Genomic DNA, 19,920 nt, shown 5'->3' on the forward strand with positions numbered 1-19,920 from the left:
CCATGAAGATTTTCAGAACTCAAACAAGTGTGCTCTCCAATACTGACTTGTATGGATAGGCTAGGCCAAGATACTATCATCTGCAGAGTATTAAAGGGAGCAAAATAAGGACTTCCCTGGCGGTCCAGTGGTTAGGACTCCACACTTCCACTGCAGGGGGGGCATGGGTTCGATCCCCGGTCAGGGAGCTAAGATCCCGCATGCCACATGGTGCGGCCAAAAAAAAAGTGGGGGGGGTGGGCAGAATAGATCTAGGCATAGTATAAGAGCCACTCTTTGAATTCCAGATTTCTAACAAAAGGCAAAGGGCATAGGACATTTAAAAAAGTAACTTAAAAGAGAAAATAGAAATGAGAGCCCAACTCCAAAATGGCGAACACAGGAAAATGTTGATGGACTAGTACAGTGGTGGTAAATCTATACTCCAGAGCAAAATTCTAAAAGGAAGTTGGTAAAATTCTTTACCAAATTATTTACTCATGATGCTGAAAAATGCTGTACTCACTGCCAAATTAGAACGTGGTCTGCTTGATGTGTATGTATTGACATTTCAAAGTGAGATACAACTTTGGAAAGGGTAGATAAGACTGATAGATACCAACAAATAGCTAAGCTGCACTAACGATGCCTCCCAGTGAATTCACTTCTGAAAAGCGGCTATGCCCTGAGGAGTTTTACAAAGCTGGTGCCTACTTGTGATGCTGGCTAACCTCGGGCCCTCAGTGCCAGTCACTGAGTTTACACGTGCACAAGATAAGGTAACAAGCTACTGCTAAATCCCATCAGCCTCAGTGATGAAAACTTTTTTCTTTTCATCCATTTTCCCTTAAAAATTTTTTTTAATTTATTAAATACTGCAATGATATAAACTAATATATGTAAAATACACTTATAATTTTAAAATCTGCATTTCAAAAACTGTACTGTGGCCAGAAAAGTTACTCTGTTGCTAGACAATTATAAAGCACACCCGCACACCAAGGACGAAGGTCTGAGAGGGACAGGGCTCTTAAGGCACTCCCTGCCACAATGACATCAACGTCCGTCCCTAAGCACCAAGGTGAACCCACCAGCATCACAGAAGATTCAACAGCACAAGAGCAAAGGAGCTTTAGGCCAGGATTTTGTTGTCTACCAAAAAGAAGGGCTGGAAGAAAAATGTGGTCTAGTAATTATCTTATAAAGCATTATGGCCCATTTGGACATGAAAACAGAATAAGGTAATCACTTGGAAAAGGCCAGTTTTAATTTGTGACCAATAACCTTGCAGAAAAGGTTCTACATGCCAGGAGTTCTTAGAACCAACCGCATGTTCTTCTTCTTTTTTAAAAAATTTATCTTATTTATTTTTGGCTGCATTGGGTCTTCGTTGCTGTGAGCAGGCTTTCTCTAGTTGTGGTAAGCGGGGGCTAACTCTTCGTTGCGGTGCGCAGGCTTCTCACTGCGGTGGCTTCTCGTTGCGGAGCACGGGCTCTAGGTGCGCAGGCTTCAGTAGTTGTGGCTCGCAGGCTCTAGAGTGCAGGTTCAGTAGTTGTGGCGCACAGACTTAGTTGCTCTGTGGCATGTGGGATCTTCCCGGACCAGGGCTCGAACCCGTGTCCCCAGCACTGGCAGGTGGATTCTTAACCACTGCGCCACCAGGGAAGCCCTGCACGTTCTTCTTGTCACCTTCGTTAGGACAGAGGCAAACCTCCCCCTAAAAAAATGCCCCCCTCGACAATAAAAGAAACTCCAGGGCAACTCCCAGATTTGGCACCATTTTAGAACTATGGTTTTCTGCAGAACAATATTAATACTTGGTGTTTGTATGCTTTTCTCCCCAAGAAGGTAGGGAAATATGGAACTAATACGTTTAGACGATGATGATGATGATGATCAATACTGGCCGGGTGGCTTGTGGGATCTCAGTTCCCCAACCAGGGATTGAACCCCAGCCACGGCAGTGAAAGCCCAGAATCCTAACCACTAGGCCACCAGGGAACTCCCCAATGCTTAGATTATTTTTAATGTAATGTCAGAATACATGGGAGGCTAAAAGTTTGGTTCTCTGGAATATTCTAGTATCTAGAATATCTCTTTGCCAGAAAGCCAAGGTGTGGCTGTGCATGCCTCTAAATCTCTTTACTCGATAATTTAAGAAAAGATTGGTTCTGTGGGAGACAAAGCACAGGAGAAAGAGTGCTTGCTAAGCCTGGGCCACCTGGGATCAGGTTCTTCTACCCAGCTGGTACATCAGCTTTCACATGCAAGCCCTGAAAGCCCAGGATGGCATAATTTAAGAGTTAAAAATTAAGTTTTATTCAAATGCTTAAAACAGCAAAGGGCACAAATTGACATAAGTGAATCTAAAGTAGAGCAGGGAAGGGCACCAGAACCAGATGTGGATGAGTTTGCACCTACAGAGACTGTACTGAATTTGCTATGGCTTTAGATGAAAGTTCACATCCTTCACAAGTAAGCTGTTAAAGCCCCATCAGAGTTCTGAGAAGGAGGAAACTGCTCCTATCACCACTTCCCCGAAACACAGGCAACTTACCATTCGCTCATTCATTACCTCTTAACAAATAGATGGTTGAGTTCGACCACCAAATTTTCATTCAGTTTTGAAAATTCCAAGGAATGTTTTTAGCTGTTACCCCACAGCTGCATGTTCTATGCCAACCCCCATATTCCCTCGAGTTATGACTTTGTAGCCATCAAAACACTTTGGTTTAACGGAAGCAGACTGATCAAGAGATGAGATTATGAAAGGAGGAAGAGACAACTATCAGTGAAGTTTTTATTTGTTCTTTTTCTGGTTGCAGAAAGACTGAAAGTAATGTTAGAGCCACAATCAGGAAGAAACCTAAAAGATAAAGAATGATGTGAAGTTTACATGGGAGAATTAAAACTATTCCAGTCGATGGAAGGTACACAATGGGTGCTTTTGAGCTGTCGCTAATGTTAAACTTCTTGACCTGCAAGCTGGGTGTATTCAGTTTGTGAAAATTCACTGAACTGTGCACTTACGATATGTAACTTTTCTACACGTGTATCATACTTCAACTGAAAGAAGTATTTCAGTCAAGAGAACACAGTAATATTATGGTCCAATTTACATGTAAGAAACACACACCAGGGCCTCATATGCCTCCGGTACAAACTTTTCACACCGAAAATACATAGTGGAGCAGAAAATAACACAACGAGGCTTCAGAAACCCCCACCATGATAGTCTGCCATCACTAACCTATGAAAAAAATTCCCAGAAGTAAAACTTTCTTCACTACGGACAACTCAGAGCATTCCACATGTTCTACTTTTCTACATTATATAATTTGGTAACTTTATTCACTGCTGCCACCACCCCACCCCCAATGAGACCATTCTAAAGGCAATGCAAATTTCCATCTTTACTAATACCAATTTAAAGGTTTCCAAATAGTTTAAAAAAGAAGAAAGAGGGAATTCCCTGGTGGTCCAGTGGTTAGGACTCTGCACTTCCACTGCAGGGGGCACGGGTTCAATCCCTGGTCGGGGAACTAAGATGCCACATGCCACTGGGTGTGGCTAAAAAAAATAAAAATATCTATCTACTTAAAAAAAAAAAGCAGAAGAAAGAAAAAAAGCCAGAGCTCAAAGATTTAGGGCTCAGACCCCTTCGGATGCACCTGATCTGGTAGGATTCAAGAGGCGAATAAACACATGGGTTCAAATTCCAATTTCACCAACAATGAACTATGTGACCTTGGGCAAACGGCCATTTTCTAAGTTTTGGTTTCCCATCTATAAAGTGGTGATAATACCTACCTCTCAGGGTTACTGAGGGGGTTAAATGAGAAAATGAGCAGCATAGCTCAGTACAGAGCTACCGTCCAGCTGCTGTAGTGGACACATTTACTTCACAATAATTACTCTGCCTTACATATTTAGCAGTATTAGATCTAACAAAACATGGCAATCCTGGGGGCTGAGTTTTACCAAGTTAGGTATCTTTGATGTAATGCTGCCCATGGGTACCAAGAGCACACGTATTAACAAAGAACTGGGATTCTCGTTTTATTGTGGAAACACAGAGTACAAAACTTCTGTGCTTACCTCAAAAAAAATTTCAAATGCTGAGTTCAAGGATTACAGTAGGTAACGCCCTTCCCTGTCCCTTCCATACAAATCCTGGGAGACAAGAACTGCACTTAATTTTCTATACAAATTACAGAAAAAAAAAAAGTGTCTTTTAGGAAAATGGTAGATAAGAATTTTGTTTATAGACTGCTGTATTTTGAAATATGGGGGGTATTTTCTTGCCTGAACATATGCAGTCATCTGTAAATAAACAAAACAAAACAAAAAGAAGAAGAAGGAATCATGATTTAAAAAAAAAAAAAAAAGCTGTGCAGTTCCCAAACAGTAGTCCCATCAAAGCTTTCAACATACATTCTAATTCTAACAGCTTGCACAGGGTTCAACATTTCTTCAGGGAAAAATTATTCAAAGTTTTATAGCGTTTGTGAAGCAATTTATAAGAAAGAGCATTTGTGCATAAAAGATAGGAACAATTACATATTTAAGCTCTTCCACCACATAAAAAACAAAAATACCACTTACAGCTGGTCCCTGCTTTACAGAAATTCTACATAAGCCAGTGAGTTTCCCCAGCTCTTTAAAGATCAATCAATCCCACACAAGCAACACTGAAATACTGCCAGGACTTTAAGACAAATTTAAAGAATTATGGTGACCCTACCACATAATTTCAAGTTCTTAGAACAGGGAAGGAAAACACACACACACACACACACACACACACACACACACAACCACATAATTTCAAGTTCTTAGAATAGGGAAGGAAAACACACACACACACGCACACAGAGTGGCTTTTTAAAGACTTTAACCCCTAAGAAAAATTCTATAGGGCCCTGGCTAGGGTAACAGTACTGGGAGAGCCATTTAAAATCAGTTCTCTTCAGTTGCCTGTTACATATTTTATTAGAATGCTCTTCAACTTCTCAGACTCCCTTAGTATGGATTACTGCCTCGGCCTCAAACTACACTGATTCATTCCTAACACTTTAAATAAGTGCTCTACAATCACCACCTCCATCTGTTAAAGTTTTTGCTCAACATGAAAAACATCTTGGCTATGCTGCTTGCTCTACTGTGTGCCAAAGCATGAAAAACACCCACACTGTAGATGAGTTACTCCAAATTTATGTAATGATATCAAATCAAGGGGGTATTTTTACCTTATGGTGATGAACTCTTTCAACAAAAGTATAATATCTGTGCCATGAAATGTGTTTTTAGTTCCCTTTTAAATGGGTATTTCCAGAAGATTCATTTCTTTGGGGATCAAGGAGCCCTAAATCAATTTTTTACATCATTTTCCTTTTTTTTTTTTTTTAAATAGTAATCTTTTATTTATTTATTTATGTGTATATATTTTTTGGCTGTGTTGGGTCTTCGTTTCTGTGTGAGGGCTTTCTCTAGTTGCGGCAATTGGGGGCCACTCTTCATCGCGGTGCGCGGGCCTCTCACTATCGCGGCCTCTCTTGTTGCGGAGCACAGGCTCCAGTCGCGCAGGCTCAGTAGTTGTGGCTCACGGGCCTAGTTGCTCCGCGGCATGTGGGATCTTCCCAGACCAGGGCTCGAACCTGTGTCCCCTGCGTTGGCAGGCAGATTCTCAACCACTGCGCCACCAGGGAAGCCCTACATCATTTTCCTTTTAAGGAAGGATTCTATTTACCAAACTAAAGAGATCCAAAGGGCATTTGTTGGTCAAGTTTACCTTCTGACCACTAGTGACACACACTAGATTTTGCCCTCTAAACAATTTCAAAAGGAAAAGAAAGAAAAAGAAGGAGGAAGGGAGAGGAAAGAAAACGTCCAAACTCCCAAATTTTCTATTGGTAAAAATCACTCATCACTTATATACTGCCATTTGAATACAAACCAGTTACACCCCAGGAACAGTGCCTTTTTTCCCCGCTGCCTGAGAGGCTCTCTCTACCTTCTCTAAACAGCTGCTATCAATGGGGATCAGTTTGAAAGGGAAACACAGCTGGATCAAGAGGCCAAGCCTACCCCCCACCCTGCCCTGCCACCTCCCAAAAGGTCCAGGTTGCATAGTTTAAGGTTGTCCTGGTTTGACCTCAATCTATTTAGTGCTCTGAATCAGTTCAAACACTACTGTTTGTCTGTTAAAAAGTCCTAAGTAGCCTTCTATGGATCCAAATTATTCTTAGTTTGGCATTCCACTTTTCGTAATTTGGCCATCACCTACTTTCAGCTCTTCCCACCCACTACTTCTCTAAACGAACCCTTCAGTTCAGTCAGGCTAGTCAACTCAGCGACCTCTAAACACATTGTACTGCGTCTCTCATGCTTCCTCTCTTCCTCATCTATTCACATCTCGTCTACCGCTGCTTTGTACTGTGTACTGGAATGCTTTGGTCCTCTCCTAAACTTGACTGCAAGCACCCTAAAGCTGGCTCTATGCCACTTCTCATCGGTATTCTCCATGGTTCTCAGAATAGCATCTAGCATATTTTGAGGAACTGACTGGTATATGGGGGCTTTGCTCTAAGTAATGCATACAGGATCACAGAGCTAGCTGGGTCTAGGGACAATAGAAAGAGCACCACACATTATACATTACCATCAGATTCCTTGGTGAAAATAATAACATCTTAAATAGACCCTGGAAAGAAGACTGACTGTCATGAATTTGTTCCCCCCAAGGAGAGGCAAAATAAAGGAAGTAACAGAATGAGGCAATCAGTCTTCCTGTACCTTAAGCATCACTGCCAAAAAACTTCTATGGGGAGCACCTCAAAACGGGGTACCCCAAATCTTTTCCACAACACTACCTGCTTCTACTTTCTCCAAGATAAAAAAGGTGTAAAGGTGGGGTGGGTAGGCAGGGAAGGGAAATTTCAGTATGAAATTTAGAAAATATGCATTGGGTGGATTAGGGAGGGAAGAGCTGTAGCTCTGGGTCTATACACGTGTCCCGACTCCCAGCTCTCAGCATGGGGGCACTTCCTGGAATGTTAAGATGCCTGGTTCAGCCTGCATGTCTGACTAGTGACTTACTTTTGCAGAGTGTTAATTTTATAGCTACAACTCCTCCAGCAAAAGCTTTACAAAGGACAGCATGAAGACCTTCACCTTTTTTATTCTTTTGAATGGCAGCCAAGTTGATGTAGAAAGAAAAATGATCTCTCTCTCTCTCTCTCTCACACTCACACACACACACACACACACACAACTGATTATATTAAGAGTTCAGGACCACTCACGCATTTTTTTAAATGGAAGACTTCCTTTATAATGTTCATATATGTAGCAAGATGAACAATTAAGACTAACCAAATTATTATTATAAGAATAATTGTAAGAAGAATAACCAAAACAGGATATTTTTCTTTCTCTGAGAAATATTTTAGTGTTCAAAAAACGAATTAGAGGGACTTCCCTGGCGGTCCAGTGGTTAAGACTTCACCTTCCAATGCAGGGGGTGCGGGCTCAATCCCTGGTCGGGGAGCGAAGATCCCACATGCCTCGTGGCCAAAAAATCAAAACATAAAACAGAAGCAATATTGTAACAAATTCAATAGACTTTAAAAATGGTCCACGTCAAAAAAATCTTAAAAACAACAACAACAAAACAACGAATCAGACACTTATCAACCTTTCCAGGTTCAGCTGTCATTAAGAAAGGTTTCTCATGACATTTTAACAAAACAGGAAGGTTGTTCACACTTATGTAGCTATTACTCCACCCAGATGAATCTGGAGGCAGTGAAACCTAAATGCACAGGCAGTCCCCCAAAATAAACTCTTTATACCAAAGGGGTACCAAGAGTTTCCATTCAAAATAACTGTCTTCTGTGTTTTGTGTCTTGTGGAAGACATACTACTTTAGCGTAGCTGACTGCTCAAGAGAAGAGTGAAATGCTCTCAAGAGTGTCAGAATTTCAACTGCAGGGACCTGGGGCAGCTGGGCGAAGGGGATGGGCAGAGACAAAGATAAATATGAGGGAGTTTCAAGAGAGAAAATACTGTACATTTGAAAAACTCAGCAATCATGTGACAGCCTGTACCAGGCAAGCACTCTGCAACAAGAGTGCAAAGCCCTGAGCTAGGTGAGCTTAGGATACAACGGCCACCCTTCCCTCCCCAGGGAGCTTAGAGTCTATCTAGTAAACTGCTAGTTGCAACACAGTGTGATGGATGCCAGTAGTGGGGGAATTACAGGTACTGTGGCAAATGTCCATTCAACAGAAAATATCTGCGTTCCAAACACCGAAGGGAAAGACCTAAGTCCAGCTTAGGGGATACAGGAAAACTTCCTGGGGGAAGTGTGAGCTAGGTTATATTCTTCCTATCCCCCCTGCCCCCTGGTTATATTCTTTGTTTGCATCTTTAGTTCTGCTCAGCTTGTATAGAACTTTGAGTAGAAGGAACATGGCCGACTTCCCAACTTGCTATCAAGCAAATGGAGGGACGGATGGTTTCCTTGGCCACACTTGGCAGCCATTAACTACAAGATTGCTTAAGTTTCCTTAAGTTGAAAAGTAAAACCTTTACTAATGGTATCAGAACTCCTAACTGGAAATAACCAAAATAATTAGAAACTATGGCTAATTCTTTACTTTAACAATATATATTTAGCTACTCTCCTTGTTCATTAACAGAAGGCTTTCAATTTTAGGTTAAATTCTACAACCCTCTCCTCAAAAAAACCAAACTAAATAAAAAACAAACAAAGCCTCCTAAGCCAGGGGAGCAGCAGTTACCTGTTTTCTGATGACAGGCAAACCTGTTCACATTCATCAGCTCCACCCTCTAAGATCTAACTCACTTCCTGTTGCTTCAGCAAATAAAACAAAACAGGAGCTCCCAAAAAAGCCCTCCTCCGCCCCAAAATTAATGACAACAGAGGTTATTAAGTTTAACTTAGGCCTTATTGATTCAAGATGTGAACTAAATAGGGTCTACTGATTTAGTCATTCCGTGACCCAAAGCCACCTCACAGAATGTAACAGAAAAAAAGGCATCAGTCACTCAGCTAATCACTGGCAACCGCATAAAGATCTATGGCTCTTAAAAAGGAACGAAACTGGGTCATTTGTAGAGACGTGGAAGGACCTAGAGACTGTCATACAGAGTGAAGTAAGTCAGAAAGACAAAAACAAATATCGTATATTAATGCATATATGTGGAATCTAGAAAACTGGTACACATGAACTGGTTTGCAAGGCAGAAATAGAGACACAGGCGTAGAGAACAAACGTATGGACACCAAGGGGGGAAAGTGTGGGGGGTGGGGTGGTGGTGGGGGGATGACTTGGGAGATTGGGATTGACATGTATACACTAATATGTATAAAATAGATGACTGATAAGAACCTGCTGTATTAAAAAAAAGAAAAAAAAGATCTATGGCTCTGAAATACTCGAGGCTAGGGGGTCTTTACACCTAGAATGCTACCATTCTGAACTAAAAAAAAACCTAGTTCCAAAATTTTCTGAAGCAGCTAATCTAGCTCCATGGCAGGAGAGTCTGTAACCACATGACAGACAGAGGGACTTGGGTGCAGTGGTAATTCCCCACCCCATTCCCAGAGTGGAGGTGAATGCAGGCAATTAAACAGGTTAAGTACAATACTAAACTGAAAATGTGGATTCATGTTAGGTTAAGCACAGGGTTAGGGAGCGGAAAAGAGAGGGACCTACCCTAGTCTGGGAGGGAGGGGGAATGTGGTCAGAGAGTAACATCTGAGGGGACACCCAGAGGATCTCCTATAAGCGGTCTAGGCAGAAGGTTCTAGTGTGCAAATTAGGAAGTTCAAACGGGTATGCTACGGATGATAATTAGAAGTCACTGAAGAGTGACAGTCAGGTGTGCATTTTTCAACATTCCAATGTTTGCACTGTGAGAATGAAGTGCAGGGAAGACCAGGCGGGAACAACTACAGCCGCCAGCGCTTGGGCTGCCGCGGGAAAGTGTGGTGCAGGGAAGGAGACAGATTCAAGATACTTTTCCGAGGTGGAATCCAAAGAGCTTGGTGGAGGAATGCCCCATAAAAGTGATTCAAACTACCACCAGGGCGCTCTCTCTCTCTGAGCCCGCCCACATGTCTATCCACACGTACTCTTTTTCCTTCTGATAAACATTTTAACTTGTTTCACTTAAAAAAAAAAAAAAAAAAAAAAAAGCTTGGTGGGCAGATGTGACTTGGTGGCCTCCCTCTTGGCCACCAATTTTTTTTCTGAAAAGCACTTTAGAAAAACAGCTATATAGAGCTGCTGGCAAATTTCCCTCTTTTAAAGCCACTGTGAGTAAAAAGCATAATTGTAAAAGGTAGATGGTACCCCCGTGCCTCTCCAGATTCAGTTGACATTCTCCTCTGCCCTTCTGTGCCCTCCACCTGTATGGACCACAACAGCAGGCTCTTCTACAGGCTTCCCAGCTCCCCAGTGGAGAGGCCGCAGAAGGCAGCTTCCTGTCTGGGGCTTCTGTGGACAGTCTTAGACCTGCAACTCAAAGTCTCAGCCTTCTTGACTCAGTCCTTTCCTCCTCCAGGTTCTGGTAACACCTCCCCTTTCCTTTGCCCCACTGTCTTCTGCAGGCCTCAAGATGGGAACTCGGTTACTAGCTCTGGGCACTGTACCATCCCCTGTGGTTTCCAGAGAAACCCTGCCCACACCTTGTAAATAGTCTCATTAATAAAATCTCCTCAAATTAGCCAGTTTAAATGTGTCATGTGTTTCCTACCAGGACCCTGACTGAAATTCCCCTCAAATCAGTTCTATCCATCCTTTGGAACTCACTGAGGAGATATTTCATTATACAAAGTGACATTTGTTATGAGGCAAACAGATCACAGGAAGTATCCAAATTCTACCAACAACTTGGGAGAAGAAAACTGTAAAACACCCTTGAGGTCCACCATCTTAAGCAGCCAAATAGTTCTGTTTACTATTAAAACAGTTACAGGGAATTGAGAAAGGTGGTGGAAGTATGAAAATCTAGGATCCGTAATCTGGTCATTACTAGGCTGTCCTGATGAGTTACCGTTGCTGTCCTCTTCGAATTGCACTTCAGTTAATGTTCGAGTGTCTACTACACTGAAAGCTTTGTGCTAGGAAGCTGCAACGGGATTTAAAGGGGGGGGGGGGCGGGGGCAGAAAGTCACAGTCCCTACCCTCAAAAGTGTTTACAGCTAAGGGAGTTATGTATGTAAATAATAAGGGAACAAGTAAGAAGTGGGATAATGGAAACTGCTGATTTTGAGTTGAATATGGAATTCACAGCTACATGTTTCCAAGTGAGCTGCTTAGTTGATACAGAAAACTCAATTCATGTCTAGAGAAATGAGAAAAGGGGCAACTTCCAAGAGTCCAGGAATAGAGCAAGAACCTAAAGGCAGAGCAACTCAGAGTATGTAAGAGGGTGTGGTAAACAAGGCCATCTTCCCTTTTATATTTTAAAATGGGGTTCAAAAAAAGAGAGAGTTGCTGTTAAGTCACACTTTACTTGCTGTCCTCCTCCAGGCTACACACTGCCCTTCTGCGATATGGAGCTGTCACATGTTTAAGTGACAAAACAGTAATTACAGACACTGTGGATGGCTGGATGTGGCTCAGTCAAGCGGAGTCACTTCCTACAGGTAATCACCATGGCGATACTACTCCACTGCAGGAAAACTACTGCCTAACACGTAAGACGAGTCACCCTCCTTGCTGTCTCCTCCACTGTGCTCCAGTGCCACCAGGAAGGCTGAAGTCTTACAGCCCAGAAATCTTCAAGGACGGGATATCATGTGGTCATGACTGGAATAACTAGATCAAGTGGCCTATTCCAGTCTTCTGTTTCTATCACTCAGAGATCTCACAGACCTCCCCCTTCCTCTTCTTTTTGGATGATCACAGTGGCAAAGATAAAAACAAGTTAATATTCAGTGATGGTGGCTGGATGGTACTGGTGGGAGTATAAAAAGGTGTATGGTTTTACTGAAAGCAATTTGGCCATACGTATCAAAGATCTGAATTTTCATACCTATTAACCCAGTAAAACCCAGCCATTCTTAGGACTCTATCCTAATAAAATAATCAAAGATGTACTATATTAAGACTCAGGGAGTAGACAAGTATGAGTGTCCATTTTGAGTCATCGTCTGTGCTAGGTCCTGGGGATACCACAATAAGTAAATGATCCTCACTTACAAGGAGCTGACAGTAGGGAAGGGAAAGTAATTATAACTTCAGGTATAATAAGTTACGATGAAAAGTTCAGAGTGCTCTGTATGAGAGCACACCTTGGGGAGACGTAATCGAACTATGCAGACGTGTGTCAAGGAAAGCTCACCTGGGCAGTAACATTTCAACCAGAAACCCTGAGTATGAGTAGGTCTTAGCCAGGTTTGAGGGTGGGAATGGAGGACACAAATGAGAGCAAGGAGAAATATTCCAAGCAGAGAGAAGAGCGTAAGTAGAGGCTCTTGGGTGAGAAGGGGTTTAGCACAGTGTAGAACTGAAATGACAAATCCAAGGGAGTTCTGTGAAAAGCAGAGCCTTGGAGGCTAGAGAGAAAGGGAACTGGGCCAGACTGTGCAGGGCTCTGGCCCTGAAGGGTAGAATAAGGATTCTGGGAAACCATGGACTGAATTTGCTCTTTAATATGACGATTCTGGTTTCTGTGTGATACAAAGATCTGAGAGGGATGAAAGTGGCAGCAGGAAGACCACTTAATTAAGGGGCTACTGCAGTAAGCCAGGCCAGAGGAGATGGACATTTGGACTAGGGTGGGGGGATTTTGACTGTTTTGAAAAGACTCTAAAATGAACATTAAAAAACCCATACACATTAAAGACTCTAAATTTACTCCTCCACCCTCTGTTTGCAGGAACAGGGAACAGATATCAAATTTCAAGCCATATCACTGGCTTCTCAAGGTCACATAATTTAAAACTTAAAGTTTACTCTCCACCATAAATAAAAAGAAAGTGTATAAAAGAGATAATCCCAAGGCTTCCCTGGTGGCGCAGGGGTTAAGAATCTGCCTGCCAATGCGGGGGACATGGGTTCGAGCCCTGGTCTGGGAAGATCCCACATACCGCAGAACAACTAAGCCCATGCACCACAACTACTGAGCCTGTGCTCTAAACCCCGCGAGCCACAACTACTGAAGCCCGTGCGCCTAGAGCCTGTGCTCCGCAACAAGAGAAGCCACCGCAATGAGAAGCCTGTGCACCGCAACGAAGAGTAGCCACCGCTCGCTACAGCTAGAGAAAGCTGGCGCGCAGCAACGAAGACCCAATGCAGCCAAAAATAAATAAAATTAAAAAATAAATTTATAAAAGAGATAATCCCTCAGTTGTGCTGAGGTGATGTTTTAATTGCTATATAATTAAAAATCTACACAAAACTGACATTACTTTTTCAAACAACCAATTCAAATAACTATAATTTGCAATGTTTAGAATCTATGAAGATACTCAATTTGAACTAGTATACCCTGACATATGCTTACTCACATATTAAACTTTCTCTACTTCCAAACGTGACCCCAAATATGGACATTTTCATCAGGAAAACAGACATCGGAATTCAGGATATGACAACTTTTTCTAGGCACCTCTCTAACGGAACTGGAGACAAACATAGCTGCTGTTACAGACAGGCTAAACTAACTACCCCTCCTTTTACCATTGGAAGGGAGGCCTGTCTAGTAATTAACCAGCTTTCATGGCCTCCTTCAGGTAGCTGCAGGGCTCAGAGGGCAGGTTCGCTGGGAGGCCTGGGGGGAGGGTGGGGTGGGGGATGGGGGCAGCCGGAGGACAACGAGGCTGCTCTGTTCTCGGCCTGTACCATCAAAAGCAGACAAGCCCAGCCTTGCTCCGCCTATTAGTTTTATCTGAGCACCTACACACTGTTCCCTGTACAAAATCAGCACTTTCGTCCCACAAAACGTCACAACCTGCAGAGAACAGAGGGACTAAGAGGACTAAATAATAGGATGTATTAATGCAAACAATGGGCTTGTCAGACCCTCAATTCCAGACTACAAGAACAACTCCCTGATTTCACGTAGTATTTAAACTGGGAGACTTCTGTGCCATTCCACAGTTCTGGGTCAGCCAACAGAACAACATCCATGCTGCCTGGAAATGCAAGGGGAAACCAGGCATATGAGGTTCGCTCTCTTGCCCACAATAACTAGCTTCCCCAAATCGCAAAAATCATCAGCCATATTATGATCAACTCAGGTATGACTACTGTTTGCCACTACAGAACAGTATTATTAGGCCTTTATAACTCCCCACCCCGCGAAGTCAAAGGCTATGAATGGCTATGCATAATAGATCTATAATGATTAAGCTATCAAATCTGAACTGACCAGAACCAAAATGCCCTGCTTTTCTTTTTTGGGGGCGGGGGGGAGGTGGGGGGCTGTGCTGGGTCTTCGTTGCAGCATGCGGGATCTTTAGTTGCGGCATGTAGGATCTAGTTCTCTGACCAGGGATCGACCCCGGGACCCCTGCACTGGGAGCGCGGAGTCTTACCCACTGGACCACCAGGGAAGTCCCCAAAATGCCCTGCTTTCTACAGGTGAATTCTCATTGCTGAAGTTACAGTTTGCAGCTCTGGGAGATACAATTAAGCCGGTTTTAAAAATTGTACTCCCTTTATTGGATGGCCTTCTGCTTTCCCTAGAGCTCTAATGGCCTTAAAACAATTTTTCTGGCTTTATTATATTTTTAAATTATTACAACTTTTCAAGGATGGTACGTGTAAAACAATGCCTGGAATACCCATTTCACTCTTCAATCGACCTACCATTCTGGGATTTTCCTCCAATACTTTCCTTGGTTGGATGTGTCGATTCCTAGATTTCATGTCTTCCTCATTCTTGGTTTTTATGGTAGCGCACCATTAATATCAATACTTTCCCAAGAAAGGGTGCTTAGGAAGCAAATGTTTTCAGTCCTGGCATGTCTGAAATTGCCTTGATTCTCTGCTTATACTTGAACGCCAGTTCAATGAGGTGTAGAATTCAACAGAATTCTAGGCCGAACAGCATTTTCCCTCAGAATTTGGAAGACACTGCTTTCTGGTATTTGAAGTTGTTTGTACAAAGTTCACTGGCAATCTGATTATCATTTCTTTATAGAGACTTGTTTCTTTTTTCTAGATGCTCTTAGCATCTTTTCTTTCTTCTTGTCATTTTGAAACTTAACCATAACCTATCTGAGCATGGATCTATTTTTGTACGTATTGCTGGGTAGACTTGGTGGTCCCTTCCCATCCAAAAATCCACATCCACCAGCTATGAGAAGTTATCTTCTTTCTTTCTTTTTAAAAAATCTGATGGTGTCTTTCATTTGCACTGTTCTCCTTCTGAAACTTTAAATATTAATTATTAGACCTCATGAAAGACCTCAAGCGGGCTCGCAGTGTATTTCCTGAGTCCATTCACTCGCTCCTAGATGACTATCTCATTTTCCTATCTCCTTGAGCTTCAACAGCTCCTCCACCATCCTTCCCAGCAGATGAGCTTACTTTCTACTTCACGGAAAAAACAGAAGCAAACAGAAGAGATCTGTAAAAGCTCCCACCACGTGTATACAACCGCTTGTACCTATATCCTTTACCCTCTGCCTTCTATTACTTTTGTCCATGCTCCTAACAAAAGAAAATTCTACTCCTGTGCTAGATCCCACCTTTTTGCCTGCTCAAGGACATTTCACTGAAGTACTTTTCCTTTCTTTTTTCTGCATCATCAATTTTTTGTCTCTACTGGATCTTTCCTATCAGTAAATAAAAATGCTGTTATTTCTCCCAATTCTGAGATCGGGATGAAAGCAGATTTCTTTTGATTCTACTGCCTTTACATAAAAACTCCTCGGAAAAGCTGTTCACATTCTGTCTCCAATTTCTTTCCTCCTGTTCTCTCCCCCATCCCCAACATTTTATTATGAAAGCTTTCAAACATAGAGCAAAGTTAAAAGAATTTTCCAACGAACACATATTTACCCACCACCTAAATTATGCCATTAACAATATGTGTTTTATCACATATCTATCTATACAACCTTCCATTAATCCATTTATTTTTTAATGTATCTCAAAGTTGCAGACATCAGTGCTCTTTCTCCTAAATACTTCTGCATACATATTATTAACAATAGTTAAATATTACTTTGCAGTGTTTTCTTTTGCTGTAAAATTTACATAACCACCGCCACCCTCCCCACCCCCAGCAAGTTTCCCCATGTCCCCTTCCCTGTCCCAACCCATTCTCTCTGAACCCACTCCAAGCATGCTTCTGCTCTTACCACTCCACGGAAACTATTCACAGAGGTCACTAGTGATGGCCTGGTCACTAGTGATGGCTGAATCCAAAGGTCAATTCCCTACCCTTATCTGACATGGCCTATCAGAAGCACATAATACAGTGATCATCTACTCTGCCTTGAAACACTTTCTTGGCTTCTAGGACACAACACATCCTAGGTTTTCTTCCTATCTAACTGGCCGCTCTTGTTTGGTCTCCTTTGCTAGTGTTTTTTTTTGTTTTTTTTTTTTTGTTGCGTTGGGTCTTCGTTGCATGCGGGCTTTCTTTCTCTAGTTGTGGTGAGTGGGGGTTACTCTTCGTTGAGGTGCGCGTGCTTCTCATTGCAGTGGCTTCTCTTGTCACGGAGCATGGGCTGTAGGCACGCGGGCTTCACTAGTTGTGGCTCGTGGGCTCCAGAGTGCAGGCTCAGTAGTTGTGGCACACGGGCTTAGTTGCTCCGCGGCAAGTGGGATCTTCCCAGACTAGGGATCAAACCCTAGTGTCCCTTGCATTGGCAGGCAGATTCTTAACCACTGCGCCACCAGGGAAATCCCTCTAGTGTCTTTTTTATCTCATTAACTTTTAAAGGGTCCCAAGGGCTCCAACCCAGAACCTATTTTCTTCTCTACCTACTCTCATTCCCCTTAATTTTCTCATATAGTCTGATGGCTTTTACATACCCTAAATCAAAACCCTTCTCTCCAGGGACTTCCCTGGTGGTCCAGTGGGTAAGACTCTGCACTCCTGATGCAGGGGGCCTGGGTTTGAACCCCGGTGGGGGAACTAGATCCCACATGCATGCTGCAACTAAGAAGCCCACGTGCTGCAACGAAGATCCCAAGTGTGGCAACTAAGACTTGGCGCAGCCTAAATAAATAATGAATGAATAAAATAAAAATTTTTTAAAAAGCAAAAAAAACCCTTCTCTCCACTTCTACTGCTACAACTCTAGTCCAAGCTGCCATTATCTCTTGCTTGAATTATTACATAGTGGCTTCCTAACTGGTCTCACTGCTTTCACTTTGTCCCCTTCAGAATGTACTCAATTCTGCAAACCAGAATAACATCATTAAAATGTAAACCAGGACTTCCCTGGTGGCGCAGTGGTTAAGAATCCGCCTGCCAATGCAGGGGATGCAGGTTCGAGCTCTGGTCCGGGAAGATCCCACATGCCACGGAGTAACTAAGGCCGTGCGCCACAACTACCAAGCCTGCGCTCTAGAGCCCGCGTGCCACAACTACTGAGCCCGCGTGCCACAACTACTGAGCCTGCGTGCTGCAACCACTGAAGCCCACGCACCTAGAGCCTGTGCTCCGCAACAAGAGAAGCCACTGCAATGAGAGGCCCGTGCACTGCAACCAAGAGTAGCCCCCGCTCGCCGCAACTAGAGAAAGTCCATGCGCAGCAATGAAGACCCAACGCAGCCAAAAATATATAAAGTAAATAAATTTATTAAAAAAAGAGAAAAAAATATAAACCAGATCTGTCCCAGCCAGGAGTCGTCTAAGCAAACACAACAACTAAATGTAATGTGGTATCCTAGTTGGGATCCTGAAACAGAAAAAGGACATTAGGGAAAAGCTAAGGAAATCTGGATAAAGTATGGAATTTAGTTAATAATAATGTATCAGTATCGGTTCACTAATTGTAAGAAAAAAAAAATACACCATACTAACATAAGACACTAAAAATAGGGGAAATTTGGTGTGGGGTATACTTGAACACTTTGTACAACTTTTCTGTAAATCTAAAACTGTTCTGAAAAGTAAAGCTTATGTAAAAAAAAAAAAAAAAAGCTGGACTGTCGGTCTGCTTAAAGTGCTTCAATGGTTTCCCATTCCTCTAACATCTGGTGCTCCGTGGTTGTGTATTCATATTTAAAATTGAGGCAACACGAAAGCAGCCTAGGAACTCTACTGGAAGTGGGTGAGGCTTGACAACAGAGACTCTGCTTTAGAGTGAGTGAACAGAGCTCTAGATGCAGGTATCTTTAGGAAGAGTAGCTGAACACCATTTCCAATGCCACAAGCTTTTTTGAGACAATACGGAAGTGTTCACTGTCTATTATTCTCAATGACAGTTCTACCTTTGTTGACGACAAATTCTCCGATCATACTGTGACCTTTGTTTACTGTTCTTTGTATTGTGTAACACACTGAACACTCACCAAACACTGGAAGGGAGTGGGGAATGAGTATGTCTGTAGAGAGAGGCTATAATGCAACTTGAATTGGGACTAAAACAACCATCACCACCACCAACAGCAGTAAACCACCCACAATGTAGAAGATACTTAGTAAAATGAATTAGGTCTTTAAAACTCTAATCATTAAAAATAAGCATTTTTTAAAAACAATTTAGGTAAAATGCAATTTGGAATCAATTCATCTTAACAGGCCTAATGGCTACATTTTTAGTTTAAATATTTACTTACCAACAAGAGCTATTTTTCTTACTCTATACCTATCTGTGTGGGCAGTGATTCTAATAACTAACTTAAGTGAAAGGACAGAGATGATCAATTCCAGAGAGCTCACCTTTGACTAATATGGCAAAACTCATCAATCGTTTGCTCCAAGTCCACAGCATTTCCTGGCTGGTGTGAGGTAGCACAGCACCGAACACGAAGCTTTCAATTACCTGGCCCTCACCTAACTCTCCAGTCTTCCTGCTATTTCCTTCCTTGAACTCCAAATTCCAACAATACTAAAGCTACTGCGAGCTGCTTCCCAACTGCCAAGATGTTTTATGATTTTCAGACTTCTATATGTGTTTCCTCTGGCTAAGATGGCAAAACTCAAGATTTAAGGATCACTTCCTCTCTGCAATCACGGATCTTTGTATTATTATCACAGTTCTATCATCATACTAGTCTCAATACACTGTAATTACTTGTCTTTTCTACTAGATTGAACTGAAGGCAGGTGCCTCAATCTATTAACCTTGGTATCCTCAAGGGCATGTCTTGCAAGAAAAACCTTTGTTGGTGAAATAGTATGTCACAAAAATATTCTAGATCTTTCTCTCTTTTTTTAGTTTTTTTTTTTAAATCAATTTACTTATTTATCTATTTTTGGCTGCATTGGGTCTTCGTTGCTGCATCCAGGCTTTCTCTAGTTGTGTTGAGCGGGGCCTACTCTTCGTTGCGGTGCGCAGGCTTCTCACTGCGGTGGCTTCTCTCTTTTTTTTTTTTTAATTTATTTATTTATTTTTATTTATGGCTGTGTTGGGTCTTCGTTTCTGTGTAAGGGCTTTCTCTAGTTGTGGAAAGCGGGGGCCACTCTTCATCGCGGTGCACGGGCCTCTCACTATCACGGCCTCTCTTGTTGTGGAGCACAGGCTCCAGACGCGCAGGCTCAGTAATTGTGGCTCACGGGCCCAGTTGCTCCGCGGCATGTGGGATCTTCCCAGACCAGGGCTTGAACCCGTGTCCCCTGCATTGGCAGGCAGATTCTCAACCACTGCGCCACCAGGGAAGCCCCGGTGGCTTCTCTTATTGCGGAGCTCGGGCTCTAGGCACGCGGGCCTCAGTAGTTGTGGTGCACGGGCTTAGTTGCTCCTCAGCATGTGGCATCTTCCCGGACCAGAGATCG

General features: G+C 42.7%; 1 protein-coding gene and 1 non-coding gene across 2 annotated transcripts in view; one reads left to right on the forward strand and one right to left on the reverse strand.

Annotated features, from left to right (window-relative positions):
- Positions 1–19,920, reverse strand: part of GRB2 (growth factor receptor bound protein 2) — a 68,936-nt gene that overhangs the window by 11,250 nt on the left and 37,766 nt on the right. The window lies entirely within an intron of this gene.
- On the forward strand, positions 17,037–17,109 carry TRNAR-CCU (transfer RNA arginine (anticodon CCU)). Its single transcript has one exon. It is a non-coding gene; the product is annotated as a tRNA-Arg (tRNA).

The sequence above is a fragment of the Balaenoptera ricei genome, chromosome 20, assembly GCF_028023285.1.
Source record: "Balaenoptera ricei isolate mBalRic1 chromosome 20, mBalRic1.hap2, whole genome shotgun sequence".
NCBI lineage: Eukaryota > Metazoa > Chordata > Mammalia > Artiodactyla > Balaenopteridae > Balaenoptera > Balaenoptera ricei.